Source organism: Zalophus californianus, chromosome 3 (genome assembly GCF_009762305.2).
Source record: "Zalophus californianus isolate mZalCal1 chromosome 3, mZalCal1.pri.v2, whole genome shotgun sequence".
Lineage (NCBI taxonomy): Eukaryota > Metazoa > Chordata > Mammalia > Carnivora > Otariidae > Zalophus > Zalophus californianus.
The window spans coordinates 54,412,277-54,424,803 of NC_045597.1; the positions used below are offsets into that span (position 1 = coordinate 54,412,277).

At 36.3% G+C, this 12,527-nt stretch overlaps 1 protein-coding gene across 2 annotated transcripts in view; it reads left to right on the forward strand.

Annotated features, from left to right (window-relative positions):
* The window catches only part of LACC1 (laccase domain containing 1), a 121,156-nt gene that overhangs the window by 22,185 nt on the left and 86,444 nt on the right, over nt 1-12,527 (forward strand). Inside the window, exon 8 of one of the 2 annotated variants that reach the window (XR_003519445.2) lies at nt 4,292-4,436. The exons of the other annotated variant lie outside the window; for it this stretch is intronic. The gene's annotated coding sequence lies outside the window, so the exon portion shown is untranslated. Of the gene's footprint in view, nt 1-4,291; nt 4,437-12,527 lie in introns of those variants that run through there. 2 annotated transcript variants of the gene reach the window in all.

Below are 12,527 nucleotides of genomic sequence, written 5' to 3' on the forward strand. Positions count from 1 at the left end.
TCTTGTTTGTCTATCACTGTTACATAAAAGAAATTGGTGTTGAACAATTTGAAAGAATTAATTTTGTCATTAATTATTCACTTGACAAATATTTACTGAGTATCTAATATATACCATACTACATGCTGTTCAGGTGCTAGAGATACAACAAGGAACAAGACCAAATCGCTGCCCTCCATGGAGTTTACGTTCTAGTCTAGATGGAACACGATAAGCAAGTAAATGAATAGATATATAAAGTTGCTGCTAAAAAGTAAGTGTTGTGAAGAAACAAAGGGAAAGAGAATAGAAAATGACATCATTAATCAAAATCACTAACATGAAGGAAATGCAAATCAAAACCACAATGAGACATCACCTCATGCTTGTTAGAATGGTATTATCAAAAAGACAAGAGATAACAAGTGTTGGCAAGGATGTGGAAAAAGGGAGCCTTGTGCACTCTTGGTGGGAATGTAAATTGGTGCAGCCACTGTACAGAATAGTAGAGAGTTTCTTCAAAAAATTATAAATAGAGCCACCAAAACTGAGTGACTGAAGCCACAAGTGAGATGCTCAGTGACCATGGGGCCCTAAGGACAATCTCAGCCAAACTGCTTCCATTGTGCGAAGATGGGCTTTATGATGGGCTGAGAAGTGGGCATAGAGCCACCATATGATCCAGCAATTCTACTTCTGGGTATTTATCTGAAGAAAACAAAAATACTAATTTGAAAAGATAAATCTACCCCTGTGTTCCTTGCAGCATTATTTATGATAGCCAAGATATGGAAACAATCTAAGTGTCTTATCAATGTCTGACTGAATAAAGAGGATACATAAAATGGAATATTACTCAGCCATAAAAAGAAGGAAATCCTGCCATTTGACATGGATGGACCTCAAGGGCATTATGCTAAGTGAAATAAGTCAGAGAGAGAAAGACAAATACCATATGATCTCACTTATATGTGGACTCTAACTGCCTCCCCCAAAAAAACAAGCTCATAGATAAGAGAGCAGATCAGTGATTGCCAGAGGGAGGTGGGCAAATGAATGAAGATAGTCAAAATGTACAAACTTCTTATTATAAAATAAGTAAGTCCTGAGGATTTAAAGTACATTATGGTGACTATAGTTAGTAACACTATATTATATATTTGAAAGTTGCTAAGAGAATAGATTTTAAAAGTAATTCAGAAAAAAATAACAGGAGGGAGTGCTATTTTAGAAAGAATGGTCAGGGAAGACCTGGACTAGAGACATTTTGGAATCATCTGCATAATGTGTTACTGAAAGCCATCCATCCATAGGACAGATGAGTGAGATAATGTAGAGAATAAATATACTTAGTGAAGAAATGTCTGAGGACTCAGCCCTGGGCATTCCAGCATTAGAGGTGAGGAACTGAGGAGGATTCAGGAAAGAAGATCAAGAAGGACTAGCCACTGAGATAGAAGGACAGGCCAGCAGGAGAGTAGCGTTCTGGAAGTCGAATTGAGAGAGTATTTCAAAAAGGAGGACAGTCACCTTAGACCAAGAATCGACTTGATTTTGGCAATTAGAAGTTAATTGGCGATCAAGGAAATAACTGTTTTGTTGAAATGGAGGGGACCCTGATAGGAGTCTGCTCAAGAGAGAATGAGAGAAGAAATGGAGAGTGAATATACACAGTGCTTTTGCAGCACATTGCTACAAAAGGAAGCAGAAAATGGCAGAACCTAGAGAGAGCCGTGACCAAGAAAAGCCTTGATTTTTCTAAAACGGGAGAAATAAAATACCATTTTTGTGAGCAGAGAACAAAGATGCAGCAGAGAGAAGCTGATGATGGCAAGAGAAAGGGGTTATCATATAAGCAAGAGGCAGATTCAGTGTGCGTGCAGAACACATTTCTTCCAGTAAAAACAACTTTCAGCCAAAGACTTAGGGCATTGCCAAAGAAGGCAAACAGACAATGGTAAATTAATCATTTTGGCAAGTGTGCGTTTCATTTCTTCTCTGTTTTGATTTCTCATCATTAAATTAAGTGAATAAGTGAAGTTACACTGGTAGTGAGAATGTTGATATACAGAATTTTAGACAGTGACCAGTCAGTGAGGTCAGTGGTTATCTTAGTGAATTATTTGTAGTGTCTAATCCTAGAATAATTTGAGATGTACACTCTCCAGTGTATGGTAATCTGTCACATCACATTATTGTAATTAGACCCACATCATTAAAGCAATAGCAGCTTCTTTTTGTAGCATGTCTGCTAATGGGGCTTTAGTTTTCTTGAGGAAAGCCTCAGAGAAAACCCAAATGGGAAAAGTATGACCCTATGAACAGAAAATACAACCTTTCCTGTTTGGGTTTTTCTCTTTATAATGCTTCAGTTCTAAGTTCTCAGGCATAAATAGGGGTGGAAACTGACCTAAAGTCCAATGTACTTTTTACCAAAAAAAAAAAAAAAGAAGTATTCTACAGGATGAGAAATTCAAATGAGATAAATAAGAAACAAGATTTTCAGGACATCAGTTGTGATCAGAAAGAGGGAGCACCCTCAATGACTATAAAACCTTAATTAAAACAGGTGTGATAAATTCCTGTTAATGTAAAACTAGAGACTTAGATCTAGAGAAAGACAATAAAGATCATCTATTCTAACCACTTTATTTTACAGATTAATAAACTCAGTGACCAGGTGATTAAATAATTTACATGAAGATGCAGAGGTGATTATTTGGCTGTGTTGGGTGAGTTTTAAAAATTAATAAAAAGAAAACTAGAATAGTAATAAAATAATAATAATAACATTTATTGAGTGCTTTCACATACCAGGCACCCTGCTGACTACTTTACAGTCATAACCTCAGTGAAAATTTCCAGCAACTGTATGAAGTGGAAAGTAGGAGATTTCTTAACCAAAATGCTGCTTAATCGACTTACCAAGTTCACTACTTATATCTCTATTACCTTCTCTTTAAAAAACTGACTGACGCAGGTAGAATGATGAATACTTTAGGCTGGTTAAGTCTTTTTCAAAAGATTTCTTTCCATTTATCTAATCTGTAGTCTGCAGGCACAATCTACATTGGTATCAGTATCACCTGAGAACTTGTTAAAAATGCCGATTATCAAACTACGCCCAGACTCCAAGGCTTGATACCAAGTGTCTTTCATCCTTCTTGGACTAGTAGCTACTCAAGGCATACTTATCTTACGGTGAAAGGCAGGAGTTCACGAGAGCAAGCCCAATTGTGCAAGTATAGTTCAAACCTCTGCTCATGTCATGTCCACTAACATCCTGTGAACCAAAGCAAAACAAAGCAAATGGCCAAGCCTAAATTTAAGGGGTGAGAAAATACGCTCTTCTCGTTCAGGAGAGGGATGAGGATGAATATCTGATAAACAGGGATCTAATCTACCATCTGAATTTAAAACTGGTATTTTCTTCTTTACAAAAATAATGTTTAGTATGTTGTTATCAAAAGCAGTGCAAATAGTTGACTCAGTACCATTTAACAAATATTTATTGAGTGATTTTTGTTTGTTGGTGTGTGTTAGGTATTCAAGAAATAGAGATGGATGAGACAGTCCCTGCCCTCAAGAAGCTCAGAGACTGGGGTGCCTGGGTGGCTCAATTGGTTAAGTGTCTGACTCTTGATTTTGGCTCAGGTCCTGATCTCAGGGTCATGAGATCAAGCCCTATGTTGGGCTCTGCTCAGAGCAAGATCTGCTTGAGATCCTCTCCCTTTGCCCTTCCCCCTACTCACATGTGCTCCTGTGCCCTTTCTCTCTTAAATAAATAAAATAAATCTTAAAAAAAAAAAAAAGATAGTAGGAAGGGAAAAATGAAGGGGGGGAAATCGGAGGGGGAGATGAACCATGAGAGACTATGAACTCTGAGAAACAAACCGAGGGTTCTAGAGGGGAGGAGGGCGGGGGGATGGGTTAGCCCGGTGATGGGTATTAAAGAGGGCATGTACTGCCTGGAGCCCTGGGTGTTACACGCAAACAATGAATCATGGAACACTACATCAAAAACTAATGATGTAATGTATGGTGATTAACATAACATAATAAAATTTAAAAAAAAAAAAGCTCAGAGACTAACCTATAAGCAAATCAGAATTTCGTGTGATGAATGCATCAAAAGCATTTACAGCTCTCTAGGGTTGGTGTTATTGTTTTCATTTTCTACATAAGAAACAGACTAAGAATGGTTAAATGATTTGTACAATATTATATAACAGACAAAACTGAAATCCTACCCCTTTTTAGGGCAGAGGATTAAAAACCTAAACTTCCTGTCATTCCACATATCTTTCCTCAGAAAATGAACACAAAAGTGATTCCGTCTGATACTTCACTTGGCGCTGAATCCTTGTATCCTTAAGGCAGCAAAAAACCAACATCTCAGTGAATTGAACACCCTGATAATGGATGCAGAATGGATTACATACGCTTTCTGCTGATTTGTAAATCTTCCTTTTTTACTATTTGACTTAGATTCTTCATCAAACTAACCTTTATAATATTTAAATCATAAGTCTGATTTGCATACCTAGCCTGGGCTAATAGAAATCTGGGCTAATAGAGATTTAAAACTTTGGTCAGTTTTAAAAATATCTGAGTTACAGGCCATAGTCTTTTAGTGGATTGAATTTTTGTTAATATAAGCTATTTTGATGATAAAGGGAAAACTAAATGGACCATTGGGACTTCCATTCCTGAGAAGTAAAAAGGATTATGGGCAGTAATAAGGTATCCTGAGGACTGAAAGGTATGTATAATTATGACTTTCAGCCCTGTTAGCCACTATGAAGCTATTACTATAATGTTCTATATCAATATTTAATAGTGTGTAATAACAGTTTCAATATGAAATGGCTCTTCGTATTTGTTCAGAAGAATATCCATGAGCTAATGTTTGCAGAACATTCACCATAACCCTGTTAAGGCAAATTATAGGTACCATGTTATTGTTCCCATGTTAAAAAAAGAGAAACCAGCACTTCACTAAGGTAAAGTAACAAGTCATTGGAAGAGTCCAGTATAGCACACGAATCTAGTGACTACTAGCCTGGATGGTAGACTTTTGGCTCTTGAAACAACACTTTTGGGGAATGTTAAGGGCACAAAAATAAACCCAACCACTAAGGCTTAATTTTATGTGGCCTGTCAGAAACTAATGAACACATTTAATGCTTGGGCAAGAACCAGGATAATTATGAATATTAGAAAGGATAAGGAAGCTTGGTGAATCAGAAGAATTTTTCTATGCCATCATTTACACTGGAGGATGTTTGTGTTCTGTTCATTTCTTGCAGTGAGTTTCATGTTGGTTATTTAGGGTCTGAATTTTGGTTCACTTCAGTTATAGTTAATGTAATACTAGATGCCAACATTTATTACTTCAATTTTCCCTCTTCTTTCTCATTTCCCAAGCTTGTCAGCACTAGAGGGAACCCTTCCATGATGCTTAGTACTGAAAGTCTGTCTCAGTACTGAGAGTTTCTTATACAAACAGAAGTCCAGTCAAAGCTGCAGACATTGTTTCCCCTTCTTGATGACTGAGTATTGGAGCTGAGTTGGCCTGTTCTTCAGGGAGTACCCAACTATTTGATCTGTTAGAAAATATGCATGATTATGACCTCAATCTTTTTGTACTTGTTGAGGGCTGATTTGTGACCCTGATCTATTGACGCCTGATCTATTCTGGAGAATGTTCCATGTGCACTTGTAAAGAATGTGTGTTCTGCTGCTTTAGGATGCACTGTTCTGAGTATATCTGTTAAGTCCATCTGGTCCAGTGTCTCATTCAAAGCCATTGTTTCCTTGTTGATCTTCTGCTTAGATGATCTGTCCATTGCTGTGAGTGAGATGTTAAAGTCCCCTACTATTATTGTATTATTATCAATGAGTTTCTTTAAGTTTGTTATTAATCAATTTATATATTTGGCTGCTCCCAAGTTGGGTGCATAAATATTTATAATTGTTAGATCTTGTTGAATAGACCCCTTTCTTATGATATAGTGCCCTTCTTCATCTCTTATTACAGTGTTTAGTTTAAAATCTAGTTTGTCTGATATAAGTATGACTATTCTAGCTTCCTTTTGATGTCCATTTGCATGATAGATGTTTCTCCATCCCCTCACTTTCCATCTATCTTTGGGTCTAAAATGAGTGTCTTGTAAGTAGCATATCGATGGGTCTTGTTTTTTATCCATTCTGATACCCTCTGTCTTTAGATTGGAGCATTTAGTCCATTTACATTCAGAGTAATTATTGATAGATATGAATTTAGTACCATTGTATTACCTATAAAGTTGCTGTTCCTATAGAATGTCTCTGTTTCTTTCACTTTCAATGGACCTCTGATAGAATCTGGAGAATAGTGACAAGAAAAATATATATACATCATCTTAACTTCAGGTCTAGATACTCAAAGAATTTTTTATTTACAGTGGGCAAATATCTTTGGAGAGTTTTAGGAGCTATTCCCACCTGTGTACATTTGAAATAGAAATGAGGTCTCAGGTTGCTTGTACCCACTGAGAGAATATTTGTTTACACAAAAGGGAGGTGAGGTGATGGCATGAGATTTTTAGAATGACTTGTCCATGAACATATGTGAGCAGGCCACTGGTATAAAGAACTAGACCCATTAGGAATCAATATATTTTCTTTTTTGTCTTATTTTTAAAAAGGTAAGTGGATAGAAAAACTTGTTGGCCCTCTTTATTTGGATGAGAAGGTAAACATTCTCTCATCTTGGGATAAATTATTGGGAAAAGAGTAAATGAAAGAGAACAATTTGAGATGGGAATGCTTTAGCCTATCTTTATGACAATAATGGATATTACTTCATGTCAGTGCTTGAGATTTTCTTCAGCCTGCTTATAAGGGCTGGAATTTATCAATTCAGGCATTTCCATGACACCAATTTGATATGTCTCCATCTGAATTTCGCATAGTTGCTTCTAGCTCGAAGGTAATTTTCCTGGCTTTTTATATATTAAAAAAAAAAAAAAAGGTTAAAATGGCAAAAGTTTCCAAGATCATTTCTACCTTTTTTTAGTCTCTTTTTTTGGTAAGACTACATTACTTCAGTATTCAGTTGCCCAATTAAATGATTATATACTTAATAATCCCCATGAGTTGCAGAATTATGGTTTTAAAAATTAAATCCTACAGACAACTCATGTAATTTGCCCTACCATCTTTTAGAAATTAGATCCTTTAAAAAAAAACCCTGCCATTTTTATCTCCCATAGAGATTGAATTACTTGTGTTCACTTTTTGTTTTAAGGCAGACTATTCAATTTCTTTCAGGCCATTGATTCAATCATTATATTCTCTATGATAAGTATGACTCAGCTAAATTTATTATTATGACTTTTTGAAAAAAAATCTTTATTTGGAGAATTGGATTGGTATGCTAGTGCCTTTCTTTCCTGTGAGGAAGCCTTATTGCTGTTATTTACCAATTTATTTGGACATCTCTAGATATAATTGAATTGTTTTATGGTGGTGGGACTTCTCTTTCCTTTGGACTGACACCTATTCTGTGCCTCTCCCTTTCTGTACTTTTATCTAGTCATGATTCAGATGGTATTGACCGTCTATCTTTAGAAATCAAGCAGTATTCAGGTGTGATTCACATTTCTTTTGTTCTGTAATAGGGAAAGCAGAAATTACTATTTAATGAAGAAGTGTACAGAAATGAAAACTAGAGGTTGAGATGGATGAGCTGTTTTTCAAAGTGCCTTCAGAATGCCAGTATCAGGGCCAGAAAGCAACTTCTTCTCTCTGATTTCAGATCCTAGATTTGTTTATTGGCTTTGTTGTCTCTCTTCATTGACCAGTCTCTGAGACAGAACAATGACTGAGAAACAAAAGGAAGCTAGTTTAGATATTCTGGGTCAGATTTGACCCTAGGAACTCATGTCCTTACCTAAGTTGTTGAAAACTCATTGGCACTCCGAATGAAAGGCATTAGAATTTTTTTATCACTCATCCATTAATTAAATCAATATGCATTACTGTTTACTAGGCCAGGTACTGTGGATATGCAGAGATAAATACACATAACAGCTTCCATTTATTGAGCAAGCTCTTTTCTAGGAACTTTTCATATCCTCTTTCTAATCCTCACAACCATCTTTCAAGAGAGGAATTGTTTATCCCCATTTTACAGATGTGTAAACTGAGACTCAGAGAGATGAAGTGACTTGTCCAAAGTTACACAACTAGTAAATGGCTGAATTGAAATTTTAACTCAGGTCTCTCTGACCCCATACTCATTCTCTTTCTCTTATATCACATATCCTGCTCATTAACTCCTCCTTCCATGAATAGGGCTTTGTCCTTAACTTTAAAAGATTTATAAGTATCTAAATGTTTCCATTTATATGAAATGTGCAGCAATGGCAGATCTACAGAGACAAAAAAGAAAATTAAGATTTGCCTAGGGCTGGGGGTAAGGCGGTGCAGAGTGACTGCTAATGGTATGAGATTTCTTTTTTCAGTAATGAAAATGTTCTAAAATTGTGGTGATGGTTGCACAACTCTGTGACTATACTAAAAATCATTCAATTGCATACTTCAAATGGGTGAATTGTATGATATATGAATTAATCTCAATAAAGTTGTTATTTTTTATAAGGTTAACAATATAGTAAAGAACACAGGTCTATAAACAGTTAACATGATACTGGGAAATGTGAAACAGACATGAACAATGCACTCTGGAAACTCAGGGAAAGGTGCAGCTGTTAGGTCTAGGGGGCTGGAAGATGGCTTTATGAAATAAATGCATTGGAACTGAAACTGAGAGCAAAATTAGAATGTTATAGGCAGCAGAGACTAGAGGCTGAGAAAATAGCATGGGTAAAGTCACAGGCAGGTGCAAGGACTGGATTTTTCTGGGATATTGATTGGCAAATCATGTCAAATCATCAAGTTGGAAGTTGGTGAATGGTGAGTGGGGAATACAGAAAGAAAAGAGTTTAGAAAGGGATCTATTTGGAAGGTCTTGAATGCCATGTTAAGGAGTTAGGCTTTATTCTATACACTATAATCTTTTTCATGGTGGAAAAGAGTAAATTTTTTTAAAAAAATTTTCAGCTTATTGGGGCACCTAGGTGGCTCTCTCATTTGAGTGTCCAACTCTTGATTTTAGCTTAGGTCATGATCTCAGGGTAGTGAGATCGAGCCCTGCCTCAAGCTCCACGCTGGGTGTGGAGCCTACTTAAGATTCTCTCTCTCCCTCTCCGTTTTCTCCTCCCCCTGCTCATGTGCACTCTCTCTCTCTCTCAAATAAATAATCTTTAAAAAAATTTTTCAGCTTATTGAGGTTTAATTGACAACATTGCATGTATTTATAATGTACAAAGTGATGATTTGACATACATATACTCTGTGAAATGGTTACCACACATCCATCACCTCACGTAAGTAATATTTTTTATTTGTGTGTGGTAAGAATGCTTAAGGTCTATTCTCTTAGCAAATTTCAAATGCATAAGGTAGTACTATTAACTATAGGCACTGTGCTGTACTTAGATACCCAGACTTACTCATCTCATACCTAAAGGCTTGTACCCTTTGACCAGCATCTCCCCATATCCTCTACCTCCAAATCCCTGGTAACCCACCATTCTAAAGAGAGTATATTTTAAAACTAGATCTGAACTGACATTTTTCTATATGAGAGTTCTACTTTCAGCAAATCAGTACCATACATTAAACTAAATTAATGTTGCAAATTTGAATTTTACTAATTTTGTTTTAATATGTATAGTATATAAGTATAAATTTCTTTTGGTTTCATAGTTGTATAAGTGTTTAAGTGTTTAAAGTATAGGGAATTTATATATAGCCCCACTCTGTACTAGGGGACACTACTCTTTCCTTTTATGGAGTGCTGAGAATCTGTACCTAAATCTCAGCACTACAGGTACATTAGAGTTTTCATAGAGTAACAAAATAAGGGGCGCCTGGGTGGCTCAGTCATTAAGCATCTGCCTTCGGCTCAGGTCATGATCCCAGGGTCCTGGGATTGAACCCCACATCGGGCTCCCAGCTCGGAGGGAAGCCTGCTTCTCCCTCTCCCACTCCCCCTGCTTGTGTTCCCTCTCTCACTGTGTCTCTCTCTGTCAAATAAATAAAATCTTTAAAAAAAAAAGTAACAAAATAAGACTATCATAGTTTGTTCCAATTTTAGTATATGTGCTGCCGAAGTTTGTTAATACAAACATAAGAGGAGGAAATTTGACCGGTTAAGAAATGAAAATTTAGATAGTTGAACCATTTGGAGTAGTACTAGGCATGATCTTAATGTAGGATGAAACCTTTGATATAGATTGTATTCGATGACTTCAAACTAAGTAATATTGCTCTAGTCACTGCTATGGGTAGCATAGGGAATGAATGGGTAAATATCCAGCAACTTTCCCCCCTTGTCTATTCACTAGATTTAACACTTTGACAGACTCACTTGACAAAAACAGATTGGTTGATCATTTAACCCTTTTACAAAATGGAAGAAAGGAAGGAAGGAAGAAAGAGAGAGAGGAGGGAGGGAAAGTGGGAGGAGGGAAAGAATAGAAGGAAAAAGAAGATCTTCCCAGTATTTTAACTAATAGGCATTGGGAAGTAGTAATCCTTTTTCCTTTCTTTGTTTCAAAGAGACTGTTGTGACCTTGAATACAAGCTCAGGGCCTATTTTCTGGTCAAAAAGATATAGGAACTTTGAAAATAAAACAACAACAACAACAAAGAACAAATTTTCCCCCCATCTCCTTCTATATTTCAACTCTGCAAATTATTGTATCATGATGACTTTCAAAATAATGCAAGAAACAATGTTAGTATATTTTATCAAAAGAGACCTTGTTAAAACTTGAAAATTTCTAGATAACTTTCCTAGATAACTATATTTTTATGATTCTTTAAAACTTAAAAATTAAAGCATTAAAAAATTCAAACGTTTATATGTTCCTTATTGTCAACATGGGAACTTCTTTCAAGATACATCTCCAAAAGCTAGTGAAACAAAGGCAAAAATGAACTTTTGGGACTTCATCAAGATAAAAAGCTTCTGCACAGCAAAGGAAACAGTCAACAAAACGAAGAGGCAACCCACAGAATGGGAGAAGATATTTGCAAATGACACTACAGATAAAGGGCTGGTATCCAAGATCTATAAAGAACTTCTCAAACTCAACACCCAAAAAAGAAATAATCAAGTCAAAAAATGGACGGAAGACATGAAAAGACACTTCTCTGAAGAAGACATACAAATGGCTAACAGACACATGAAAAAATGTTCATCATCATTAGCCATCAGGGAAATTAAAATCAAAACCACATTGAGATACCACCTTACACCAGTTAGAATGGCAAAAATGTACAGGGAAAGAAACAACAAACAAATGTTGGAGAGGTTGTGGAGAAAAGGGAACCGTCTTACACTGTTGGTAGGAATGCAAGTTGGAACAGCCACTTTGGAAAACAGTGTGGAGGTTCCTCAAAAAATTAAAAATAGAGCTATCCTATGACCCAGCAATTACACTACTGGGATTTACCCCAAAGACACAGATGTAATGAAAAGAAGGGCCATATGCACCCCAATGTTCATAGCAGCAATGTCCACAATAGCCCAACTGTGGAAAGAGCTGAGATGCCCTTCAACAGATGAATGGATAAAGATGTGGTCCATATATACAATGGAATATTACTCAGCCATCAGAAAGGATGAATACCCAACTTTTGCATCAACATGGATGGAACTGGAGGGGATTATGCTGAGTGAAATAAGTCAACCAGAGAAAGTCAATTATCATAGGGTCTCACTTATTTGTGGAACATAAGGAATAGTATGGAGGACATTAGGAGAAGGAAGGGAAAAATGAGGGGGGTATTCAGAGGGGGAGATGAACCATGTGAGACTATGGACTCTGAGAAACAAACAGGGTTCTAGAGGGGAGGGGGGAAGGGGGATGGGTTAGTCTGGTGATGGGTATTAAGGAGGGCACGTACTGCATGGAGCCCTGGGTGTTATACGATCCATGCTGGATCGTGGATCACCACATCAAAAACTAATGATGTATTGTATGGTGACTAACATAACATAATAAAATTAAACCAAAAAACAAAAACAAATCCAGTAAAGAAGAAGGTAAAAGGAATAGGAGGGAGAGGTATTTTATAATTATTCAATTTTTACCAAAAAAATTGTTATCTGTACTCATTTCAGATGTTCCTCTTTTATTTTTATTGGTATATCTGACTCCCTTTTTGTCACTTTTTACCTTCCTCATTTTCTATCTGCCTTTCTCCTTTTTATTTCTCTTTATTTATTGCTTCCTCTCTCTCTCTTTTGCCTCCTCTTCACTCCCTTTTCTCCCTTTCCCTGCTTAATGGACCATACTTGGGACTAGAGGGAAATTTTTTTTTTTTTAGTTTTAGTTTTTTTAATTTATTTTTATTATTATTATGTTATGTTAATCACCATACATTACATTATTAGTTTTTGATGCAGTGTTCCATGATTCATTGTTTGT